The sequence below is a fragment of the Micropterus salmoides genome, unplaced genomic scaffold, assembly GCF_014851395.1.
Source record: "Micropterus salmoides isolate LMB-PRFRI ecotype aquatic unplaced genomic scaffold, ASM1485139v1 Ms_hic_scaffold_21, whole genome shotgun sequence".
Lineage (NCBI taxonomy): Eukaryota > Metazoa > Chordata > Actinopteri > Centrarchiformes > Centrarchidae > Micropterus > Micropterus salmoides.
Window position 1 is genome coordinate 23,657,239 of NW_024041262.1, and position 27,509 is coordinate 23,684,747.

Sequence of the window (27,509 nt, forward strand, 5' to 3'; positions counted from 1 at the left end):
CAAGTTGTTCGCAGCGCCACCAAAGAAACGTTTCTCTCTAACCGTCTCGCATGGTTTCATTTAAACCCACAGTATGTAATTTCTGCTGCTAGGGGACAAAAAAACAGACTTGATTGGCATTGGCATCATGGGATTTGTAGTTAAACTAGTAGTTAAAACTAGCTCACTGTAAATAAAGAAGTCAAAACTAGCTCCACCTCGAGCAGCTACAACAATAAAACGCTGCTTTAATACTGATGATTGATAACTAATTAAAGAACCAGTACTTTATCTTTTGATACTATAAGTACATTTTGTTATATTTTTAAGTAGGATTGTGAATGCAGGACATGAACTTGTAATGAGTATTTTGGATAATTGTACATTACAGGCTACTGATGTAAAGGACCTGAATACTTGGTCAAGGGCAACTGGACTTTGTTGAAGATACTAGAAGACCTTTCGCCTTCATCCAAGAGGCTTCTTCAGTTCTGAGTCTGTGTCTAACTTCTGTGGGGTCGTCATCGAGGTGATGGATTTCACTTGGCTTGTTAGTGCTCCTGGCTGTTGTAACGACACTCGTTATGGTCGTTAAGAGTCAAGTCATTTTCTGTAGCTGTGATGTGATGGCAAAAATCCTTAGGCTACAGGACGTCTTGGTCTGGTTGGGTAAGATCCCCCATCTGTCAGGTTCACCCCTCTGTTGTCAGTTTCATGCAGTGTGAAAGTATCTTTCTGTGGTTTTCTTAGTGTTGCTGGATCATGACTTTAGTCTTTCCCTGTTTGCATGCTGAAGTAGCTGTATTTCTTGATCAAATCGGTGACCTTTTCCAATATTGTACTGGTCAGATGTGCTTCCAGTTTGTGGAGTAAGCTGTCAAACTAGTATCCATTACCTCGATATCGACCCCACGGAGGTTAAATACCCGGGGCTCCCTGCCAGCCACTTAGAACTGAAGAAGCCTCTTGGATGAGGCGGCTTCAAGCATTTTAACCTGGATGACCTGAATACTTCTTCAGCTTCTCTGCTGTCAGAGATACATGGTGTAAAATATTTGCCTCTAAAATGTGGAGAAGTATGAAGCATCTTCAACCAAGTCCATTTAGCCTTTATTTGAACTTTCCTTGGATAACTATGACCTGGATGACTGAGAACCTTCACAGACTAGTATAGTAAGTAGCATATAATGGAAATACTCTAAACCTAAAACTGCACTTGAGTGCATTACTAGTAAACATTATTATGGTGGGAAAGTATCTGAACACAGGGTCTAGCTAAGAAAAGAAAGTGCTGCTCTGCCTGATTTAAAATGAGATGATTATAAAACCACTATCAGCCCAAAACGAGACAAAAAAAAAAGAAGAAAACCTGGACTGAGTCCTGACAAACCCATTGGTGGAGCAACATAAAAGGCAGCCTGGAGGTTATTGTGGAGCCCTGGCAGTGTGCACAGATCCTCTGCTCGGGGCTCGGGGCTCAGGGCTGTGGCTTCAGAAGCTAAAGAGCTGATTTCTCCACTGACCTACTCTCTATGTTAATGTGCTCGGGTCGTCTCAGCTGCCTCTGTGGAGGGGTTGCTGTGGTAAAAACATTTTTATTGGCCTAGATGTCCAGGTAAATTAAAGGGTAAAAATAAAAAAAGACAGAAGAGAGATGAGATGATGGAGGCTTCAAAGAGAACTTGTAAACGTGCAGCACGAATAGGGAGGATATGATAACAGATTTAATTTCCCCGAGTGAGGCAGCAATCCACATGTGACCCTCCTTTCTTCAAAGTCGTATAAATTCAACGATTCAAAAGAGACGGGCAGAATTTTTTTATTTAATTTTTTATCTTGGGGGTGAGCTCCAGTTTTTAAAAGTCAAATATTTAACGTTTAAAGTAGCATGGGTCATTTTGTAGATTAAACTTAAGTAAGTGCTGTACTTTTTGTACTTTTTAAATTTAAGGTATTTGTACTTTACTTGAGTTCTTCTAATGCCACTTTACACTTTTACTCCACCACATTTCAAAGGGAAATATTATAAATTATCTGACTTCAGAAATTTTTTGCAAACAAAACATATGAAAATGTACAACTGAAATTACAAGTTAATTAATCAATTGGCGGAATATTATTGGCAAATATTTTCATAATTGTTTTGGTCATTTTTCATTCCTTTTCTTTTAATTATTTAAATAATTTATTTGTTAGTAATGTTGAGGTTTGGACTGTTGGTAGGACACAACAAGGGCTCTGGGTAACTGTAACAGCATTGCTCTCTATTTTCACAATTTTTACAAAGCAAACAATAAATCGATTAATGGAGAAAATAATCAGCACATTAACATATATTGAAAATAATCAAATAGTTCAAATGAGGACTACAGCAGTAAAATCTTGCTTCTACACGAATGCATGAGGAATAACAATCTAGTGATAGAACATATATTAGTACAACACTCACAAGGGGACATTTAACTGCATTGAGTACTTTTAGTTTTAATTGTTAAATATAAGACTTTTATATATAACAGCATTTTACAGTGTTGTATTACTTAAGTAAAGGATCTGAATACTTCCTCCAGCACTGCTGATTATTTCCAAGTGACTATTATGCTTTTCAATGGTGGACGGCCAGGTGTGGTCTCACCTGAGCCTAAAACATTTATGGGATTTTGGAGGTTTACACTTAATTATACATACTGCATATTGCACATATTGAGCTTTTAAGGCTAATTCTGATTTGTTTTCACTAAATAGCTGACACTCTTTAGGCAAAAATATATAGACGTGTATATATAAGTAAATATTTTATAAATAAAATTTATTTAAAGGTATTTAGTATTCTCTGCTAGAATTACATGCCTGGCAGTGTTGAGAAACAAACATAATGCCAGGACATAACATTTTCAGGAAGTGAAATTTGTGTGAATATCTACTGCTCCCTGAACAATTCAAAATTTCACTTTAGTGGAAATGTGAAAAAATCTTAATGTATAAGATGAGATGTCTTATAAAAGCCAATGATGTGTTCTTAATAATGTCAACATATCTGTAAAAAAAAATATAAATAAATAAATTAGAAATACATAACCTACAATATATCTGGCTTAAAAACTACTTAATTCTAAAAGATTATTTTCTGCATTTTAGATGTGTTTTTTAATATATTTCTATACTATCACATTGTTAAACTCTGTTCCTACATTATGCGAGTAGGTGTTTTTATAATTGACCCATACTTATGACCGAACACTTTATTTATGGCTCATTTGAAACACCGCCCCCGCCCCCCCGACCCCGTACTGTGACACAAATCGAACTTACTCACAGCCAATCACGACTGCAGGTGCGCAAAGCTTACAGCGAAGTGTTTTGAGGAGGAAAAGGGACGTTTTGGGCTAAAATGACACAGTTTTTGACTTCAAAGTTGCGGACGAAAGAGGAAAGAAAGAATAAAACTAGAGCGAAATGTTTCCCGAGCTCGAGGAATGTGATTGTTTCGTGGGAGGAGAGCGGGAAGATGAGCAAGCTAGCAAGCTAACCTAGCTAACGTTAGCGAGGAGGAGCTAACTGCTAACGGTAAGTTTAACGGTTTGGTGTTTAATTTAGAAAATATATTAAACATTATGCAGTTAGCTCCCGCTGTGGTGTCTCTATGGGTTATTTAATCGTTTGCAGTGGTGGAAGAAGTATTCAGAAGTAATACCACACTGTGAAATACTCTGTGTTACAAGTAAAGGTAACTTACTGCATTGAAAATATTACTTAAGTAAAAGTATCTAACGATATAATCAGGAAAATGTACTTTAAAGTGTGAAAAGTAAAAGTCACAAAGTAGAAAAATGTCCCCCGTGACTTTTATACTAGTATATATTATATAACATGAGATTAATATTCCTCACGCGTTCATATAAAAGCAGAGTTTTCTGCTGTAGTCCTCAAAACCTAAATCAACACTGATTTCAAAATATTAAAATAATTAAAAGGAAAAGCAGCAAATATTCACATTTGTAAAGCTGGAACCATTAATGTTTTTACATGAAAATAGTTGGCAATTATTTTTCTGTCAACCGACTAATCATTTCAGCTGTACTTGTGTAAACTGTTGGGTAGTTTCATCTATGTCAAAGCATCATATTTTATAAACTCTTCATATGTTTTCTGTCTAAAAAACTTTATTTGTTATGTAACTACTAAAGCTGTAAGATAAATTTAGTGAAGTAAAAAGTACAATATTTCCCTTCGAGATATGGTGCAGTTGACATAGAAAAAGGCCTGAAAAATACTTAGTTACTGTCCACCACTGATTGTTTGAGCTTGTGAGTTTTGCGCTGTCCTCTAAAGATGGTTCGGTTGTATTTATAATTGGTAGTAGGTCTGTAACTAATTTAACCATTATTTTCATTTTATATTTATTTGAGTCTATAAAATGTCAGAAGTAAAAAATGGCTGTTACATTGTCCCAGATGTCCAAATTTGTTTTGTTTCAGCAAGCAGCCCCAAACCACGAAATATTTAATTTGCAATATAAATCAGAGAAGGAAAAATAAAATTCACATTTATGAAGCTGGGGTTGGTAAATGTTTGGTAATTCTAATGGTTTAAAATAAAACAAGATAAGTCTTGTTCTAATCTAAACTGCACAAGGACAGAAATAAGTACATATTATATGAACACAGTGACAAATAAACAATGAAAGGTTTATAAAACTGAAAAAACAGACTATACTAAAGCAATTCAAGATAAAACAAAAAGTAAAAGTGGTAAAATTGTTACTTTTCTAACAGCTAGAAGATTAATGTATTAGGCAATCAAAAGTGAATTAATCAGCAACTATTTGGATAGTGGATTTATTGTTGGAAGTCATTTAAGAAATAATGTGTTTGGTTTCCTCAGTCTTATACGTAGACGGCTTATATTGATCTAGACAATAATCAGCAGCTCTAGTACAAAACAAGTAATGACATGTCTTTCCCGTCTTTGTTTGATTTAGAGGGGAGAGTTTGTGTCATTGTTCAGCCTTTGCTTCGTTTTTAAAACTGCTGCGCACAGAAAGGATGTTGAGGGTGATCCTACTTCAGCTCTCCTTTCGTAGCTTTTTGTATTTGATGTACACACTTATTTTACAGGTGTGAGTCGTGACCGTGGCGCTCTGTTGGTAGCCGGAGTATTCTCACCTCCGGGCGCTCTTAGTTTCCTCTCACAGTAACGTGATGTGGAGACTCTGAATAGTCCAGGGATGAGAATATGTTCGTGTTAGCACCGTATCGGCCTGCTGAAGTGTGGAGAGATTCTCTTAACCTTTTGCCCAATGCATGCTGGGATAGATTCAGAAAGAAATTTGACTCCAGTTGGAAGTTGCTCTCAACACAGAACAAGACAAGAAATAGACATTCAGCAAAAAAAAACACAGACTACAAAGATGAACAAAGTTTAGATAAATAGAACTTTTATGTACATAACCACAAGTAGGTAACAAAATAGGTGTATCTGTAAAAAGCAACAATTATCAACAACGCAGGCTTGGGTGGTATCAGTTTTTTCATTCCTTAAGAGCTTCCTGACATTTCTCTGGGGTATACGGTATTTGTGTAAAAAAATAAAAGCTGTAAAACTCCTTGTGTCTTAGTCTACATCCATATTACTACGTAGTACTACTAAAACGATCTCCGTCCACATCAGGGTTTTAGATGCGTATCAGAAGAGATTTCCGTCTATGTTAAAACGATTGAAAAAGCACAACAAGTGGCCGTTCACGTACACAGAGCATGCACATGTCAATGTGAACTTCTCCGTTTTAGGTGTTGAGATTCAGGCGAATGGAGAGAAAAAGGTGAGTTCAGCAGTAAATGTACAGTGGTTACACTTTGTTGGTGAGCAAAAGAAGTGGACATACCCACCATGACTTACTTAGTGGTTTGTGCACTTGAAAGCCTTGAGTTTTTCATTTTGGCCTTCGCCATCTTAACCATGTTTGGACAAGAGGGTGAAGCTGGGGAGAGACGTGTCAATCACAAGGTTGCCCCGCCCTAAAGCATCCCTTGCTTTCTGGGCCATTTTCCTCTAAATGGAACCATAATTTACTAAATGAACATCATGCTGTGTTGAAGAAGACTTGAAACCAACGATTGAGACCATAAACTCACGAGGAAAGTTTTTACTGAGGTAATAAATTAGCTGAGAAGTAGAAACATTTTCTCTTGGACTTCTGGACAATCACACTTCTTTTAGCAACCAGTGCCGTCACCCCCTGCTGGCTGTTAGAGAGAATGCAGGTTTAAGACACTGCTGCATTTCCTTCACTTTTCAGACCAGTGGCCTGTACTACAAAGGGAGTCCAACCTACTCAGACTTAACTCGGTGTTAAACTCTGACCGCTACACTGGAGTTAAACGGTAGTACGACGGTAGATAAGATGTTGGTTAGTTGAGTCAGAGTTAACTTAATTGGTTAGTGCGCGTTTGCATGAAAGGGGTGTGTTCGGCCGTGCAGGCAGAGTTTTTTTTTGCAACGGCGCATGCTCCTGCTGGAGCTGCTGCCCCGGCGACCCGACCCCGGATAAGCGGATGAAGATGGATGGCGTGCTCCGTATTTCTCCAGAAGAATGCACGTTGATTGTGTCAGGATATGATGAATGTAAAGACAAGTTAACGGCTAAATCTAATATCGTGGCGGCCGACAAAACCTGTGAGGCTTGTTGGTATCGCATTGAGTAAATTTGTAATTATCTTCACAGTGTAGTTCAAATCTGTATTATGTGGTTTATGGGCTCCTCTTTAATGTGTAATATGATTAAGATGTAAAGGTACAACTGCACAAAAGGTCCATTGCAATAGGAAAAAAAGGAGCCGGCGGAGAGGGGGAATAATCCGAGACAAAATTTAATTTCCAAGATTAATCTACAAGTAAAGCACTTGAATATTCTCTGACATAGTCACACATTTATGAGAGAAACTTCAATTTGCAAGGCTGCTACATCACACACACACGTCTGCCGTGTGTTATGCATGCAGTGGAAAGTTATTTTAGAATTTGCAGTCTGATTTAGCAATGAGGAAATACTTGTAAATTTAGCCCACTATAACTATCAGGCACCTTTAGAGACTTTGCCGTGGATTGGGTGTATTTAGAAGAAAACACCAGAGTGATTTTTGATATTTTTTTTTTTGTGTCTTTAATTTTAAGCAATTTCTGATTTTCGTTCTTGTAAATTTGACACTTTCATCTACAGTCCAGATTTTTTTTCTCAGTTTATTAACTCCCACCCTCGCTTCATATTTTTTGGACACGTAAAATAGTCACTCTAAATATGTGAAAACACTTTGGAGAATTCCATTATAGCCTACAGATGGGCTGCATCTAAGGTACTGTCCCATTAATTAAGATCTCCTCTCTAAAATCACAGAGGATGCAGGGCTCGCCATATAAACGTAAATAACTTAATTTCAGCTTCAGCCCCATTGGAACAAATCCGGATGAAGTCTAAACATATTTTATCAAGTGGTGTGTTATAATATCCTACTTCTCATCATTAACACCAAGTACAAATCCACGTATAGTATAGAGTAACATCGAGTTAAGCATAAACAAAACCTGCTCGGAGCAGTTTAGAAATGCAGCGTAAATTGCCATGGCAACAGACCTCGGGTAACACCAATCCACCTTTTGTAGTACGGGTTAATCGGGGAAGTTACGCCCGACGTCACGAAGTTACTCCTGAAGTTACCTGGATAAGCCAGTTACCTGGCTTCGTAGTACGGTAAACTGGAGGTGAATAAAGGCTGCAGCTAATAGTGTGTTTATCAGCTGCTGTAAAAGCAACGGGGGTATATCATGTCCTGTTGTAGATGATGTTAGGCAGTTTCATGCGGCGGCGCCCGTCCACGTTAAGGCCGTACAGTATAATACATCACCTCAATACAGCATCTCTGTGTCAGTTTAATAGTAAGTGGAGCATATGTGTTTGTGAAGGTATTGAAAGTCACACAAGGTGATTATTGTTGGTCTTTTGCTGGCAAACTGGGTTTTCTGGCATTATGGGGAGGGAAGCAGGACATACGGTACGCAGAGCAATCGGTTATCAGCATAACTCAGGATGAAGTCTAAACATATACCCCTATTTGTTTTTTTGCCCTTTTGAACCAAGTCTGAATCAAGTCTCAAATCTGTTGGACCAGGTCAAGTCCCAAGTCTTTTGGACAGAGTCAAGTCTTTTTGGACCAAATCTGAATCATAAAAAATAGATTTTGTTTAATAATTTAGTAGACAAATGAAAACGCATTAATAACAATCTTTAACAGGAAAAGGAGCCCTTTTAATAACTGACCGCAGTAACTATAAGTTACTGTAATGCCAGCAGCTGAACATGTGCATTAGGTTATGGGGATGTTGTGCATCCTGGGTATGTTATTGATATATATCCATATGTTATTTTCATAACAGAGAGGCAAAACTTCATTCTGTGGAGCATTTTTCAATATTTATTTATTTTTTTCCTTTTGTAACATTTCATCATAAACCTTAAGAGAAAAACTTAACAATCCTATCAAACATTTGCCATACAGATATATCAAAGCAAAAATAAAACTCTGTTCAGGGATAAAAAAATACCCATAAAGTGTGACAATCTCATGGTCGTGCTGTTTATATACAGGATCTGCACAGAAATATCAAGTCATTTTTCATCCTTGAGATTTTATTGCAGGCGAAAATGCTGAAAATGAAGATGCTGGATTTTAGTAGGGAAGCAGATGAAGGACAATATTTCAGTTTCTCTAGCACAGCAGAAACTGTAGATATTGACATTACTGCTTTGAGTCATGGGAGGTATGAAAAGCAGAGTATTGGTTTAGAAGTGTTCTCTTTAGTCTCCCTGTGATTTTGTGTAAAGGTTACAGAAACAAGCATGATGTGCTGAAGGGAAACGGTAATCAGTGGAGCAGAAATATATAGAACTACAATGGATTCAATATTGTTTGTATATTTCAAAAACAACTTCCACAGAACTTTGGCATTTATTTTAGGACAACAGAATAATGAAATTGATCGAATAATATAAAAATAATTGGTTGAATCTGCACCTCTGCTAAAGCACCTGGATATTTTTATTTGTTTGAAGTCTTTGAACCAAGTCTGAATCAAAACATTGTTTTTTTTTGACTGAGTCAAGTCTCAATTTTTTTTGGATCAATTCTTTTGGACCCAGTCTGAATCAAGTTTCGAGTCTTTTGGACCCAAGTCTGAATCAAGTTTCGAGTCTTTTGGACCCAAGTCTGAATCAAGTCTCGAGTCTTTTGGACCCAAGTCTGAATCAAGTTTCGAGTCTTTTGGACCCAAGTCTGAATCAAGTTTCGAGTCTTTTGGACCCAAGTCTGAATCAAGTCTCGAGTCTTTTGGACCCAAGTCTGAATCAAGTCTCGAGTCTTTTGGACCCAAGTCTGAATCAAGTCTCGAGTCTTTTGGACCCAAGTCTGAATCAAGTCTCGAGTCTTTTGGACAGAGTCAAGTCTTTATGGACCAAATCCGAATCATAAAAAATAGGTTATGTTTAATAATATAGTAGACAAATGAAAACGCATTAATAACAATCTTTAACAGGAAAAGGAGCCCTTTTAATAACTGACCGCAGTAACTAGCACATAAGTTATTTATGCGTCAGAATCATTTTCACAGCTGTGGGGAGGAAAACAGGCGATATATGCTGGAGAGGAGAAGGAACTATTGAGCTGGACTAATTGATTTTATAATGAAAGACAGATTTCTCATCTTAATTTATAGTTCCCTCCATTTTTTTTTTCTGATGCCAGCAGCTTGAACATGTGCATTAGGTTATGGGGATGTTGTGCATCCTGGTTATGTTATTGATTATTCATAACAGTTTGGCTGAGTTCCAAGAGGCAGAACCTCATTAAGTGGAGCATTTTTCAATATTTATAGGTCAGCAAGTCAAGTCTCTACTTTTTTTCCCTCAAGTCTTAAATGAAGAGTTTCAAGTCCTAATCCAAGTATAAAGTCTGCAGCTCTGGTGAATGCAAAGTGCTCATTTATCTTTTATGTCTTTCTGAGTAATTTTTAAAAATCCAGCATTCATTCAAAAATCTGTCCACTCAGTCTGGCGCTTCATTAAAATGATACAGTGTTTACCTGACCCACTTTTGGGATGGTAATTCACATTCAAGCAAAGATCAAAGTGTCCGTCTGCCTGGTTGTTGTGAAATCTAAAAATATAACGACACAATTAAAACCAATGACAAACAAAAGGTGTTTTTGACCAAACTCCAGCGAATTAAGACTGTTTTAGCCGCAGTCAAGTCTTTCATCCTGCACGGGGTGGAAAAGTATTTAATGACAGGCTTGCCCAATATGTTAACAGATTGATATCATGATAGGAGTTTTAATGCCTTGTGACTGGCTTTATATTGTTTTTCAGCAGTAGATCAAGGCTTTTGATGCAGTTTTTTTTAGCTAATTAAACCTATCAAGGTGTGAATGCAATTAATACGAAGCATTCTGCAATTAGACTTTCTTTGATGTGCTCTCCCCTTCTGCTGCACTCTATCAAAAGCTCTGTCGGACTATTCACTGATGCTTTATGTCCATTTAGAAACCTGTCGGGGTCCTTTTTCCATCCTTTTTTATTCCTCATTTTCCCCACCAAATGTCTGCAATCTCCTTCCACTGCAAGACTAGTTGTGAGAGATCAACTGTAGCCAACCTGTCAACTGCAGTTATGTCTGGAACAACTCCGGGCACAGCCTGACCCGACCCCATCAATGTTAAAACCAACGACCCAACTTGTACCCATTTTCAAATAGGCTCAGATGGCTCAGGTTAGGGGCACAACAACGGCTTTGTGACTTAAATAAATGATTGGGAAAAAAATGTAAAACAATGCAGTGATGTTTTCAATTGATCACATTCATTTGTTTCCCCACGCACATCCAGACCTTGCTGAAATTGAATGTAGTTTCATGTTTATTTGTCACATACTCAACATCTCTCTTCATTGTGCACTGAAATGTTTTGTTGCCCCCTCTGACACTGTGCTCGACATATGTAACACAATATTAGAAATGCAATATATAAAAATAGAATTGTGTACAAATATGGTGCAAATGTTAAAGGGATGTGGGAGGATCCGGGTGGCTTAAGGAAAAACTGCGGAAGTGCTTCCCTGACTGCAACAGTTCAACGAGTAGGGTTGGGTGTTGAGAACCGGTTTGTACCAAATTTCCAAGACCTGTGGAATCAATGAGACAAGTGGTTTTTGATTCTGCTTATCGGTTCCTTACTGTTTTGAATGTTTCAGCTCCCGACTGAAATGCAGTGAGCATTTTACTGTCCTTAAAAGTGTCACTTATCTGCCACGACCTGCTAAGTCATTTGTTATGCAGTAAGTAAACAAAGCATGAAGAAGAGAGTCCTTCTGTTTCCATTCCTGGACCATGGCGGACGGCAACAACCGCTCAAAAGTTTGGCTTACCTTCACGAAAAAGAGAACAACACAGCAATATGACACAGCTGCAGTAAGGAGATTTGGTGCGAGGGAGGAAGCAGCCAACATGACAAAGCGTTTACTTCAACACGGCGTGAATCTGAAGATGCAGATACAGCTAAACAAAACATAGGGGAGCTGTCACCTATCACCTTTTTATACTGAAGGGAAACGAATGTCTACAAATGATTCAAATATATATATTTTTCTTAGAAACGAGTCTCCAGAGACGCCCATCAAGTATAGAGTCTCTCTTCACTTTAGCCATGAAGGGGAAGATGAAAAAGTAAGAAGAGAATGAAGGTCAGCGAGGGCTGACGACATCTTTGATGAAAGAATCAGAACTGAGATTTTAAGTAGAATTGGAATTGATAAAATAGAAACGATACCCAACCCTATCAACGAGTCCGTTGTTTGGATAGCTTGAACCAAATTTAGTTACTCAAGGCAATGATAAAATGTTTTGTTTTGATAAATAAACAATATTATTACTGATGTTTTCTTTACCTGCAGTTATGAGAAGTGTGTGCCTGCTGACCAGCTACAGTAAAGCCCCCCTGCAGAGCACCACCTCATTAAACTCTTATGACAGCACACTACATGGCTTTACCTTTTTAAAATCCACGTTTTGGTGTCTTTGATCATCATCTGTGATATGAAAACATCATATTTCACTGGACGTCCTGTTTCCATCCTCACTTCTCTTTTTACAGTGCAGTTTTGTAGTTTTGATGCTAGACTCCAGTTTGTAAATGTTCGTCGGCTGCCTTGCTGTTATGCTGCGTGCTCTGTGCACGATGACGCAAGGGGAAAAAAGCGAGAAAAGTGCATTGATTTGACTGACAAAATGAGGTTTCACTCGGGGGCTTCTCTGCTGATGTTTCGCCTCATTGATATTTAGGCGGCCTACTTTATTGATACCCAGAGGGGAAATTTGCATGTTACAGCAGCATTAGAAACAATCTAAGTGGAAAACCGATAAAGAACTATTTGAAATAATATTGTGCAAATGTCTTTATTAAATCTCTGTAAGATCTCTAACATAATATTAATGACTGAATAAGTAACATTCAAAGTTAAAAGGGCATCTTTAGGTATTAATTAGTAAGAGTTAACTCGGCTGTGCTTTAAAAAGACTGTGCGGTTGTGGTTTGATCAGATTTGATTGACAGTAATCAACAACCCACCAACTATCGTCTGATTCATAAAAGATGAAAGAAAATACAGAAATCTCATGAAATAACTAAAACTGTTCAAACTTGGGCAGAAAGTAGTTTTTAATAGCTTATAGTAAGTAGCTGAATAAGGGCCTTTCATTTTTTGTGCTTTGGTTAGCTGTTGACAAAGATTATTAGTTTTATAATAGGTGTTTTTCTTCAATGCAACTTACCTACAGCTCACTTGCAGAGCAGCTGCCCCACTCTCAGCTCGTAAAACAGTCATGAGAAGTTTGAATGCCTTTTGTTCATGATATGAAACATCAGCTGTCCACACAGTCAGAGAAATAAAAAGTGAGAAACCTAGCGCACCAGTGAGCGTCTGTCCTGCTGGGCTGCTGACAGCGCTGTCAGCCGAGCGGTCAATCAGACAGGATGGCAGAGGAGGTTGTACCAGCATCTGGTTCAAAAGGGGTTTTCTCAACCTCAGATGGAGAAAGGCTAAACGGTATGCAAAAAAAAAAAAAAATATGTAATTTTTTGCTGGGGTTTGTACCAAACAAGTATGTTCCCTTACATCTGGAGAATATGATTTGTGCCCTGAACTAGGGCTGGGCAATAAAACAATAATAATTCAGTGTTTCCCATTAATTAACGAGACCATGGCGGCCCGCCATAGTCTCAAAATGAACCGAAAAATAGTTTTACACATCTCATAACGTTTCAGACCAGATTGTGTTTTGTGGGCGCCTTTATGGTAAATCCACTGTAACGGCCCAGAGCGAGCTGACAGGCAGGTTAGCGACTTTATCCTGTCAGTTTCTCTCTTTACAAAGACAAGTGTTGCAGTGTGAGAGTCCTACCTGAAGAGAGGCTGTGAAGTCTTCATGTTACGCGATACGAGAACCACACACATTATTTATCAAACTGGGTCGGACTTGATGACTTTAGCGCGAGGACACGTGACAACGCTCGGTTGTCAAAATAAGGTGTCTATACAGTCTGGAAATAAGATTAATTGGATCATATTTACAGAAAGTATAAAACATATTCATGTCCATTAAAAGTAAAACAATCCCTAGATATAATTATGCTCAAAAACAATTAGGGCTCAAACAATTAATCAATTAAATCGATTATTAAAATGCATTGACGCTTTGTTTAATCCATATTAGCGCACTGTTTGGCAGGGACATTTATTACTGTCGCACATCGCGCTTACGCTGTGACCACGATGTGATTATAATGGCGCTGTTTGCAAAGTGGAAGAAGAGAGAGAAAATAGCGAGGGACGAAGAAGAAAGTGTCCAAATTATGGGATTATTTCAAGCTAAAAGAAAAAAACAATCCGTCATGTTACCGTTCGTCCACCATAAAACGCTACTTATCTCGTCTCGGCAACAGCACGACGGCACCTGATCAGAAAGCACCCGGTGTTCTGCCAGCGGACCACAGACACGGTAACAGTAACTTTAGCATTTAACTGAAATCATGATTGATTGTTGAGTTGAAGGCCAGCCAAAGTCAGCCACAGTCCTCAGCTGTCAAGTTCTCCTGGTTGGGCCGTGAGTTTGGGTTGTAACGTCACAGTCGTGAGTTAACTGGGTGTCGGGGAGCTGCACCTCAGTATAACATCTACAGCACTCGGGTAATGTTTGCGTTGGTAAAGCAGTTGTCTGGTTGTTTGTCTGTTGATGTTATTGGTCTGATGTTTGCTGTATGACCATAGACTGTATATAAGAAATGGACGTAATCGTGACGTCACCCATTGGTTTGTGGACTGCCGTTTTGAAGCCTCGAGTTTGGCCGATAGGGCGCCGCCATGTCGAGTTTTTGCAGCCAGGAAGTCCCCGGAAGTGACAATATGGCGGAGCTAACGGCAGTGTGCGGAGCTAGCTAGTTTGTCTAGGGAATAACAGTCTTAAAACTAAATGTACTGACCAGAGAAAGTGAACAGCCGACTCCTAATAAGCTTTTTCAGTGGTGCTGGTTAAATTTCCACAGTGCCGAGGGTACAAGTCACTCTAGCCTGATTTACAGGTCGGCATAGTAACGACTTGTCAATCATAGATAACCCCGCCCTGAAACATACTCTGCTCTGTGGTGTTTTTTAAAAATAATATAGGGTCATTTTCCCATTATTTCTAATGGAGCCGGGCTTCTTTTTGCAACCACAAGAGTCGCCCCCTGCTGGATTTTCAATAGAATGCAGGTTTCAGGGACTTCAGCATCGGCTTCATATTGTAGACTGGAAACTTCCCGCTTGTGTATGACACACTATGTATTTCCGAAAGGACGAATAAATATCTTATCTATCAGCGTACACAGCTGATCCTGTTACCGGGGTGGGGGGCGCCGTCAAGCAAAAGTACTTCTTAAACGACACATCCGTGAATCATTTAAATCATTTATAGAAGCTTTTGAGCAAAAATCAGCCTTTTGAACTTGAAATGATTTGACATTTGTCGTGATAATTATTTGATATTGATATAAACATTATCAACAGAATGTGAAGAAGTAACAGCTCTGACGCCGTGTCAAAGACGTCTGTGTTTTTTGCAGATATCTATTGAAGTTAGCATGCTAACCAGCTAGCCCGACACAAACACATGTCCTTCAGACTCGATGGAAACAAACCTGAACCCGCTGTGTCGTTTGTTGTCACCTGGAGTCCGAGTCCTGGTCAGAGCCACTGTACATCACCTCGGTACTGTATTCCCATTCGTCAGACTGGCCTCTGTTGCTCTGGGAGGCTTCAGGTCCAGGCTGCTGTCGCCTGGCTTCGGTTCTGGTGACCATTTTGGACTCAAATCAGCTACTATGACAGTTAAGTTAGCTGCACAGCTAACTAGTTAATGGCAGTAAAAGTAATTAAAAGTACCAAAGTAAAAGTGGTCATAATGCGGCATCATGTGTTCATCACTGTGTTCATAAATGTGGAGCATATTTGAATCACTTTATATTCTGCTGTTTCTCTGTAGCGTGTGAATTAACCCCCGGGGATCAATCAAATCTTATCTCAACCTAAATAAATACATCATCATTTATTTGTTGATTTTGATTTTGTCATTTTAATCTGAACCTGCAAAGTAACTGAAGTTATCAAGTATTAACTTTGCATAAAATTGATCTGTAAGTATCTCAAAACTGTACTGTACTTGATGAACTAATTTTTTTTATTTTTTATCCAAAGCTTTATAACCATAGGTGTGGGAACAGTCTGTAAAGGGACTCTACATGATTTATTTTTGCCCTAATTTGACACCAAAGGGGAACCTGGGCGGTGGCTTCCTGGTGTGATCGTATTTAGGAAAAGTTAACTTGTGCCCCCTTTTTTATTTCCGGCCCTGAACCTCAGAGAGTCTGTGCACGTCTACTCGTGTCCCTCTTCCTGACATCTGGCAGTTTTCAGGGACACCACATCTGTCTTTTTGAAGTTCTCTACACCTGTCGTTTCCTCTCTTTCTGTGGGTAATTGCGGTGCTGCTCTGTGTGATGTATGTGGTGTTTACTGTAAGGGTCTGCAACTTCGGCTGCTGTGCATCCCGATTCATTATTCAGCTCCCCCGGCCAGACATGGCAGGAAAGCAGCTGCTGTTGCTGTCACCGGTCAACCAGAATTCATGAATCTATAATCACACTGTCGTCCGTCTGTCTGTCTCCCTGCCTCTTCTCCGTTTTCTGTACTCGCCCTGTATTTATTCCTTCTGTCTTCATCTCTCTTTCAGCTGTCTGTTTCTGTGCTTTGTCTGTCAGTCACTCAGACTGTCAGCCTGTCCACCTGTCACCTATCAGTCTCTTATTCTGCTGACTTCTGACTTGCACAGATTTTCCCCTTCATATGGCTTACTCCCTTCACTGCTCTGCATTAATGATTAATCGATTAATTAGCCGGATATCTGGCGTTTTGAGATAATCTGCGTTGGGGATGCACTGATACGATACTGATATCTGATATCGGCCCAATACTGACTCAAATAGCTGGATCAACTGTGACAGAGGGTTATGTGTGTTCTACCCAATGTGTCAGCAGTGCGCCAGTAGATCCGGACATTTTGCTAAGAGAGCTAACATAGCATGAAGGGAGCTAGAAACAAAGAGTCCGTAGTTTGGAGGTATTTCACTGTAGATGTTGCCTTGCACATAAAATCACGATTTCCAGTCTTCCTCACAGAGAGGAGTACAGCTTATTAATTTTAAACTGGTATCGGATCGGCACTAGGGATCGGGTGATATCCAAAGCCCATATCAGGACTAAAAAACTTGTATCGGTGCATCCCTAAAGCCTAGTTCACACCGCCACCCGAAGTTGCCAAGCTCGCAGACCGTTGTGCAGCGACTGCAGGCAAATTAGTTTTAGACTTCAAGACTCCCGTTACAAGACAGCAAATCTGAACAGCACAGTAATCTGCCGACGTTGAAAGTAGTGTAGCGTGCACTCGGCTTAATCTGCATCGGCCAATGCCTGCACTCACAAGGCTGATAAAGAAAATCACACAGCCTTGCCAGTGAGCTGCTGTGTGATGATGTTAGCGATCCTCCCTTAAGAGCTTTGGGAAGGTGGTGAAAAAGTTAGTTCGGAGCCCTAAAAATGCCCTCAGGCACAACCGTCTTTTCTAAGCGTTTACTCATTTCTTCCATCCTAAATGACAGTTTATCTAATCTAACACCATTACTGGCTTGCGTTAAATATATATTGTTATGCTGTAGAGAATAATGCAGCTGAATGACGTCTGACAAACTGTACCCCCTCTGCCTTTAACACCAGTCATATTCTGAAATCTACAGCAGATTTCTATTTCATTAATTAACAAAACTCCATCTAAAACACCACGTTAGTGGCTGAGATAATATCTAATACATATTAGATTGGACTGTGCATGGAAAAATAATTGACTTTTCTTTATTTCTTTTCTGCATTATAAACCAGCCATCGGTTGCCCCGCTCTCTAAATATCAGCATCGGCCATTAAAAAACCCATTAAATCCATATTTGTTTTCCACATCTAAAAGGAGAAAATATATTTAGATCCAGTGTTTATGAGGGTAAAATAGAAAAATCCACCCATACATTCATATTTTCGCTTACACTCATTCCCTCCACCTATCTCTCTCTCTCTCTCTGTAATTACATCTCCTCTTTTTTCAGACTGTGATTTTTCTCTCACTGAGCTGTGACTTGGTGTGTTAATTACCCCGCCACCTATAGGAAGGTGCCAAGGATGTCGCCGCACAAATGATGCTCAATGAGATTCCAGGAGAGGGAAGCGACGACTGAGCATACATCATACTGATATGTTTTTCTATTACCCACCTGTAGGCTACTGGGAGGAGTCCCTCAAGGGCAAAGAGAAGACGTTTGAGAGCATTATGGGGAGCACGAGAGCTTCTACACTCTCAAGGCCCAGCAAGCGCTATGTTTAATTTATCGCTATGTTTTATTTACCAGCCAGTCAATTCAGGCCACCAAGTAACAAACAAGGCTCTGTACTGACCAGTGGTCCACTCCACCAGTTTGTCAGTACGCAGAGCTGCACTCATTGTCCATTTGTTTGTTTTTCATTTAATTTACCAGGAGAGTTTAAGCTTTTTTCTTTCTTGCTACTTCTCATATATATATTTTTTTTGTGGCGCCCAAACATTTCCTTACCTGCCCCCAACCCGGAGATCCCATTATCAGGTGTCATAGTGTGCGTGACATACACCCAGTCTAACCCTGAACACACGTGCACACACTCTCTGTCTCATTAATTCATGGCCTTCAACTCAGGATTGAATTACTGCCGGTGCGAGTGCAGGATTTACTTTGACAATATCCTTTTGTTGCGGTCCCACCCATGCACGCGCACACACACACACACACACTTAGATCAGCTGCGTCTGCAGTGTTTCATCACACATGCATACACAGCACTGCTCATGATATGCTATCGGTGTTTGCTGTGCCACACTTTGCTCGTTGGGATTCATAATTCATTGCCACCATTAGTTTGTGTGCTGAAAGTGTCAGAGAAACATCTGCATTCACTTGTTTTTCCTGGATTCCTTTTCATCCCTCGATGAATTGCTTCCTCAGCTGCATTGGGGGGGTGTCAAGCCCTCATAATGATATTGAATTACTGATACGCACCTACAGTGTATTCCCACAGACACATGTGAGCACATGATTAATATCTAATGCGTATAATGACAGCGCTCAGATCAAAGGCTGTTGCAGCGGGGTGCAGGCCCTTTAAGAGAGACCGGACGGGGAGGGCTCTGCATCCATAAAACATGAGTTTATTCAGTGGCCATGCTAAGACATGGTTAGGAGCGCCTCTGCACTCCAGCGTGCTCTCCTCGCCGTCACAGACGGAGCATCCCCCTCCTGCAAAACGCTTCACACACATGCTGACACAGCTCTGCCAGAAGCTGAGATATGGACGCGCATGTAAGAAAGGGATAAAACTGGAACGAGGGAAGACGGGAAGGAACAGTAGAAGAAGAGTGAATGGAAAAGAAAGAAGAGGTTAAAGGCATAAAGAAGAGAAAGTGACGGCGTGATAGAGGAAGAGTAAACAGGTGCATCGAGGCGGAGAATGGGCAATTCCTCCTTCCCAGGCATGTCCCCTCTCTCTCCGTCCATTCTGTAGTTGCAGGTATTTCTAACTTGAGTGCCTTTCTCTGACGCACCGGGGGTGCTGAGAAACTACCGCTGTTTATCTCCGCTTTCACTCCCTCTCTTCTTCAGCGTGATGCTGTATGTGTTTGCCTGCGTGTTTTTGAAAGATGCTTATGGTATCACTTTACAGAGTTAAAGTACATTTTTGGCTCTCAGTACTTTTTTTTAGAAGGGAAAAACATCTAAAGCATTTCTGCAGTGTGTGAATATCATTTTAAATCTGGGACACTGAGTTGAAGCGTCTTCCAAGTTATTTCTTGTTTGATTTGAGATGAAGCCTCTAATTGTGTAACTGTATCCTGTATAATAATCTCTTAAGTGCTACAGCACATTTGAAATACATTAGAAGTGCATTTTAAATACATTTTAGTGCAGATATTGACAGGACAGTGTCTGAGAGGACTGGGGGTGTGAGTGTCTGGTTGTGTCTGTCGCGTCTGGTACTTGTTTACTGCCTGCGTGGATGGGAGACTGTGGTTGGCATCTGGGGCAGCATGAAAGAGGGCTATTGATGGATATACTGAGGCTGCTGTTGGTCAGATAGATGGAAAAAGTGATACAGACAATGCTGCTGGTTTGTTAGGCGATTTGCTGGATGTTGATGGAGTAGTTTTAGAATCTACCATCTCGACATGGTGAGCATTATGAGACACAGCTGTAACAACAAACACATGCAGTGTAAACACATTTAACTCAAAATGGCCATCAATCTTAATTTTTAGATATTAGTAAATTGGGTGAAACATTTAGGTAGTTTTGTCCTTTTAATAAACGGTATCATTGTATTTGAGCCACTGTGCTATTTGTGCTATTTTGTGTAAAACTTCTTTGTGGTTTAAGTTGTGAACATTTCTGGTTTGATTCTGGCTGGGAACATTTGCTGCATGATTTCACTCCTGTTTCCTTTCTCTATATAGAGGTAGGTCATACTGTCAAATAAAGGGAAAAACAAACAAAACATTTAATTAGTCCAGTCAGCCAGCCATATCCCTGATCCCTGATCTTTAAATACCCATAAGGTCGTTTTAACAACATTCATCGGTTTGTAAAAGCTCAATGACACTTTTAACCTTCCACATGATAAAAACGTTTGTAAAACATGATCCTAAATTGACATTTGCAGGAATATTTTAATCGCTTTTAAATAACATTTAATTCATCAAGTTGCTCGATATTTTAACTCTTATGATGCCTTGTCCATTCAATAATACAAAACAAAAGGTTAAATGCTTATTTAACATGCCAGAATCAAACCCAACTCGGCAAGGCATGCCAAAACACTTATTTATAAACTATAATATTTAATAGAAATCTTAGAATGCAATAGCACAACATGCTGTCAACATAAAAATAAATAGTCTGCAGTACATGTCTTTACTTTTCAGATTAAGATCAGTCTGCTTTGATTAACTTCTGTCTCCTTTGTCTGTCTGCTTTCCTGTTTATGGGCCATTTGTGGCGTCTTAATCTCTGGGCAGGGAAGGAGGCAGCTCCTTGTCCATTTACAGAGATGAACAGCGTGGAGACGTTAATTCTTTTTCTGCTGTCTGTGAGAAGCTGGTTCATGGCACCGAATCCTCCGTCACACTCGGCTCTTGACATTGGGAGACGCTGGTGAACATTTTGCTCAAATTCTCTCCTGTGACACCATGGCCTTGAGGAGGATGAGTTGTGGCCTCACTGGCGAGAGTCTTGGGAATGGTTAGACGTTTGTCATCTCCATGTAGGATTGCGCTCGTCTTCATCAGATGGCCAGTTTGACGGATTTAGTGCAGTTGCAGTGGAAATTATTTTGTCATCTAGCCTTCGCTCAATGTTGTCGGCATGGGAAGGGAAAAATTGTTTACGAAAGACCTCTGCCTTCACATTCACGACCTTGAACGTGTGGACACTTTCAGATTACTCCTTTAGGCATCTTGTGTTCACACCATCAGCCTGCCGCATAGACCTCAGTTTTCTCAGTGCAACACCCACCTCAGCATTGGCACTGACAGCTGTGGCATCTTTCCTCTGAACAAACCGGGACAAGGCCTGCAGGGTCGCTGTGACCCGACATCTGGCCTTCTCCACGGTAGATCTGAATTTATCTCCGGTCAACGTAAAGAGTTTGATCAAGGCTGGACGGCTTTCCCTAAGAGCTGTCACAGATGTGCAGGATCTTGTATTAATCTTCTGACATGAGTCAGAGGAGTGTGGCTGCTCCCCTGCGTCGGCTAGTCATAGCGGTGTCCAACAAGCCGAGAGCGTATCATGTCTTCAGAGAGATGCCCTGCGGATCAAGGCTTTGTAGCCCGATGTCACAGATGGCCGCCCCAGTGCACCAGATCAGCAAGTTGAAAGAAGAGGTTGCGGATCTCCTCTTCATGGGGAATTCTGATGTAGGTGATCAGGCATGTTTAGTTTGACACTGCTTTGCTCTCATCAATGAGAATACTGAACTTGTCAGATGAGTTTCAGATAAAGTCCACTAGTTGAGCTGTCATTTTATCTCTAATAAACATGAGCGTATTATGACAAGCCTTGTCAGAATGCAGCTTTTCATTATTTTAGCACTGGAGTTACTCAGAGAATTGTTTCAGCCCTACACAGACTGTGGCTGGATTTTGAATGAGCGCTCGTTTGGCAGATCATGTGGCCTGTACGCATGCAGTTCTCAGTTGCTTCTGAACTCTTCTCATTGTGTTTGCTCCACAGAGCAGCACTGCCTTTTCAGTTGGGGTCTCTCGTCTTTTCTGCAAAATGTCCATATTGGCTTATTTGTCATTGAATGTTTTTGCCGTTTTATGCCATTTTATCACTGTAGTGTCGATATAGGTGAAAAAAATCATATTATCTTGACAGATATTGGTGAGAAAGGTCATTTTTGCGTTTTGTTTTTACTGCAAAAAATATAAAAATGATGATGATGTAATTTCTGCTTGGGTCTGTACCAGGAAAAGCATGTTCCCTTAAGACTGGAGAATATGATTTGTAAGCCTGGGGTATCACTCTAACACCTCAGTGCTCCATTTATAATGGTATGTTGTGACACATTTGACCTTTTTATAAAAACAATTGCACCCCCACTTGGCCATATTGCGATAAGATTTCAGTTAATTGTTTTAGCCCTATATGGAGCCTCCCTCGAGTATATGGACCTAAATCTCTAATATCAGAGCAAGCTGTGCACTGAACTGACCCGTCTGTGAGGATGGCAAGCCCCCAACAGTAGCCTCAGAAGGGGAGACGTTAGCTTGGAAGCCTGGGTTGTTCTTCACATCGTTTGAGTCAGCCTGAGAGTTCCCATCAATCCCAAAAACCCCAGCTCCTGTAGTTAAATATTAAGTTGTATCGGCAGGGATATTTAAACTGGTGCTTAGACACTTCAAGTAGTGCCCTATTTTCATTGTCAATGCGATAAACACATCGTAAAAGACTGCTTGAAACGCAATAAATAAGTGCTAATTTTAGTGATTAGAGATGCGCACGGGCCTTGTAGTATTTATTAAGACTATGCCAATACTATATCAGTACACCTGTTTAACAAGCGTAAACCTGTAGAGAGTGATATTTTAATCTGCCGCTGGGCTAGCTCGGCTAACAGCGTATTGTTACAACAAGCTAAAACGAAGTCTATCTGTCTGTAGTCTTACTGTTTGCCACGTACCTTTAAAATCTCAGAGGCTAATCAAATTGACCCGTATCTTTCATACAGCGCAGCCGACATATTGCCTGTGTGAAAGCGCCTGCTGAGTGATGCGTGACTCTTTCATTCTTTCTAAACTTCATTCACTGAGATTGAGTTTATACAGTGACTTTACTGTTGCTGCTCTAGAAATAGTTATATTTAAAATATGAATTTCTAATGTTGTTCTGAATTTAAAAACAACCAGGCAGCTAATATGCACACTTCAATATTTGCTTATTTGCAAGTCGTATCGTCATCGCAATATTGAACAATGTTCTCGCACGTCGCAGATTTTACTCATTGTGCAGGTCCTACATTTACTGGCTACCATATTTGTTAATTATATTATAAGTAAATAGAGTTACAACCTGGGAAATGGGTTTAAAAATAATTTTTAGCATGCAGTGGATGGAATATTATCCATTTATCTGTGTGTACCGCACCAACTGGTGCTACTGCAGACTTAACTGACTGTAGGCTGGCAGAGTGCAAAATGGAGGTCTTCTCTATCTTTAATCAGTATTGATTTACATGATACCCTCCTCCTCTTCACCCTCCAACACACTCTCACTGCACAAATCTGTGTCACAGCAAGAAAATACTCGAGCCTCTTGAACATTTTGGGAGATACGATTGGAAAAATAGCACCGATCTTAAAATTCAACGTGGTTCGGTATGAGGCCTGCTGTCACATTCTGCGTGCTGTCTCACTCGGAAATCGCTGAGAGGATTAAATCTGAACAGAGCATTTTGAAACACAGACTATAGAGTCGCCCTTGAACAGCTCAAACTTATCTCTGTGTGACTGTGTGAGTCATGTCATCTCAATGACATGCCAGAGCCCTTCCCAGCTCCCCAGGAGGGGTTTGGGGGAGGGGAGGAGGGGGTAGCAGATCAAGCGTTTTGGAATCACAAGTGACTGGGGAGCAGAAGAGAAGAAGAAGAAGAGATGGTAGAGGATCTGTCAGGGAGGCGAGGAGCGGCAGCCAAACAGCAGTTTTCCCATGTCAGCCTGATCAAACTTGTTGACATCTGGAAGGAGATGGAAGAGAGGCAGAGAAAGAGAGGACGAGATGAAGGGCAGCGAGAGGAAGCCGCAGAGCAGAGGGTGCCGACATCAGAGAACTGATTGATGCGGTTGCCACTTAGCCACCAGGTGAAGGTGAGCCGACTATAATATTGACTCAGGGATGTCTTTCCTCCCAAGAGCTGCTTTGCTCTCTGACATTTAGAGACTCTGTTGCTGTTTCATCCTCGATGTAGCTTCCTTTGACTTCTTTTCATGAGTCAAAACAACATTTTCGAGACATTTGGCTTCACGCACTGAGACTGCAGAAACCCGAATGCAGCTTTCGACAGCAGAGACTATGGTAGAATGTGTAAGACAGTGACGCTTTAACGGACAAATTACTTTATTATCATCGTTAAAAAGTTTAGTGTCTTCCGCTCTGCTCGAATGCTCTGAGATGTTACGGTACTTTAACCTGCTGACGGTTAAACTTCATCTTTATCCCTGCCCATAGATTCCTATTAGATTAATTGATTCATAATTTCATCTATAAAAATAATTACAGATGGCATCATAATTTACCATAGATTAAAGAAACATTCCCATTCTAATTGTTTTGATAAGTTACTGTGATGATTACAGGGTACCCACGGGGTCTTAAAAGTATTTAAGTCTTAGATTTCTTATTATAAAAATAAGGCCTTAAAAGTATTAAATTTTGTTTACAAAGGTCTTATTTTTTTTCTTTTCCTTTCGTAGGAATAAATAAATGCCGTAACCACATAAATAAACTCTTTGTCTGTGAGACTTTACAATTTACTCCGGTTTGTGTGACTTGGATGTTACACGGCAGTACAGGTAACGTTACTGTTTTACGTTAGTGGTTAGCTTTACGCTCTGGAAAAACAAAAAAACAAAGAACAAAGTGTGATGGAACTGCATATTTTGGAGTGGCCTTTTATTGTGGCCAGCCTAAGGCCTTTTATTGTGGCCAGCCTAAGGCACACCTGTGCAATCTCCATGCTGCCTGATCAGCATCTTGATATGCCACACCTGTGAGGTGGACACAGATTTTGACACATTTGTTAACAATATTTGAGCGAAATAGGCCTTTTGTGTACATATAGAAAGTCCTTAGATCTTTGAGTTCAGCTCATGATGAATGGGGGCAAAAACAAACGTGTTGCATTTATAATTTTGTTCAGAGTATGTAAATTGTGAATGGGGTCATACCTCTTTAACATTAATATCTTTAATATAAATGTTTGATGTAGTTGGCTGTGATTATTTTGTTTAGGCAAACAAAACAAGCACAGTACTACATTTTTTGCTTTCAATATAAAACTTGGTGTAAAATGGTTTTAGTGTGTATCAGTACTTTTTCCATTCAGATTTTTATATAGACACATTCTTACTGATTTTACTCATTATGAGAGCGACATATAAAAATCTCTTACTAAAGTTACCTAAAATATAAAGATTGCTGGGATCTACTGATTTATTTTCCTGACGACAGACTTGTCAGATGACGCAGCTTAATCAGCGTCCAAGAACATGTTCTCCTTTTCTCTGCTCTGCTGCTCTCAGGCTGTCTCTTCTGCTGCTCTGCTCCGCTCTCCAACAACAATAAACACATGAGTCGTCAATCAATCAAAGATTAATGTTACATTAACTAGAATAAATATTTATTTATAACTACGTTTCTAGAACAGCAACGGTAATGTTTACAACAAAGTCACTATATATATCCATCTGAATATATGGAATGGAAATCTGAATGTTGGCAGCCGTAAGTTGTCTCTATTTCCTAATGTGGGGTTTACACACCGTGTGTGTCTCAGTGTCTTCATAAAGTATAGATTCTCATGTTTGAAGGGGATATAATGGTTCTTGATTGCCTTTTGGAGTGCAGGCTGAGAGCAGCACCTGTGGAGCTGGCACAGATTCAGTTTCTCGTTCAAGGATGCTTCCTTCAGATGAGCAGAAGTAACTCTGCTCAGTCTTCATCCCTGCAGCCTGTTTGGCAAATACTGTCCAAATGTGGTGGTGACATGGAAACTTTCATCGATATGTTAAATGAGGTATAAAGATGTTGTTGTTTATATTGTTGGATGATAATTCTCCGAGGACAGCCTCTGGTGATATCTGAGGATGAAGCTGTGAAGCAGAGAAAGGGAATATCTTTAGTGTCTAATTAAACAACGTCGGCTTTCCCTTTTTATAGAAAGCAATGAAACATTGACGACACATCGCAGCAGAGAGTTATTAACAATAAATCTCAGTTAATTTGGCTCTCTCAGCTCTGTGAAGCTGACCCAGGATCATCTTGGCAGTCTGTCTGCAGATGTTTAATTTATTCAGTGATGCAAGACGAAAGCTGATCAGAAACGCTGGCTCCATTCATAATAAAAAGCACTTCTGTTTGGATATGATTAAAAAGTAGGTTGAATCTTCCCATTATTTTTTTATCAGGACATACATTTAAAAATTTTACTGACTTGACCTGCTGTGGCTGCGTCTGACTTATCTCTTACAACCTGTCCTGAGTCAGAGCATGTAGTTGGACGTGTTTTAAGAAGTCTTCAAACTCATGTTGCTACAGTTTCTCTTTTTACTATAATAAACAACCGTCTTTTACCTTAAACAAAGCGACAACCTCCAGGGCAGCCCATCGCATGGCTGGGTGTACCAGGGAGATGTTGATGTTTGTTTACGCCACTAGCACCAGAGCTGTGGACACAAGAGGGCGAGGGACCCAGCGGGGGATGCTGCTGGGGAGCGGTGCCAGAGTCTAAGCCGAGTAAGAGGACAGGAACTGGGACTGAGCACAGACCAGTTTGACGACAGGGAATAAAGTACTAAGGTGATTTACAGTGAGTCCGACCAGGACTTTAGTTTCAGGGAGGCTGCAGGTTCAGGCGGAGGAGAGGCGTCAAGCAGGAGAGTTTGTAGCAAGTTAATTTGTTAGAAACGTTATACATCATCCATCTTGATCAGTCTGCGAGAATTTGTTCTTTGGAAGTCGTGTTTTGAACATTGTGACTTGTGTGATGTTACACTACCTTAAAATAAATGAACTGGTTGGACTGACACATTCAGAATCATCACCGCTTGTCGTTAGCAGGCCACTTGTAAAAGTTTATTTTAAAGGCTCATTATTACAGTTTGGTGTTTGTCTGTAATGTAGCACAGTTTTAATTGATACTGTTGCATTAACATTATTTCTCAAAGAATATATACAGTCCACTCCAAAAGTAAACAGTAAGGCAAATTCCTTTTTTTGGGGGGGGTTTAAGATCAAAAGATGAGACAAGAGTTCAGAATGTCAGCTCTCATTTCGTGGTATTCACATCTAGATATGTGAAACAACTCAGGACATACCACCCTTTGTTTGAACCCACCTATATTTCAAGTGAGCAAAAGTAAAGGAACATGTGACTGACAATGTTTCTTGTTGCCCAGGTGTTGCCTTTTAGGTTGATTGTCCAAACATTAAATAGCTCTGCATGACTAGTCCAAGTTTTCATCCTTGGTTCAAACCTGTAAAGACTGCA

At 40.0% G+C, this 27,509-nt stretch overlaps 1 protein-coding gene across 2 annotated transcripts in view; it reads left to right on the forward strand.

Moving 5' to 3' along the window:
* The first annotated feature begins 3,308 nt into the window (after positions 1-3,308).
* Positions 3,309-27,509, forward strand: part of zgc:114120 (uncharacterized protein LOC619267 homolog) — a 132,054-nt gene continuing 107,853 nt past the window's right edge. For both annotated transcript variants that reach the window (XM_038735966.1, XM_038735965.1), the window contains exon 1: positions 3,309-3,546. The gene's annotated coding sequence lies outside the window, so the exon portion shown is untranslated. The remainder of the gene's footprint in view (positions 3,547-27,509) is intronic.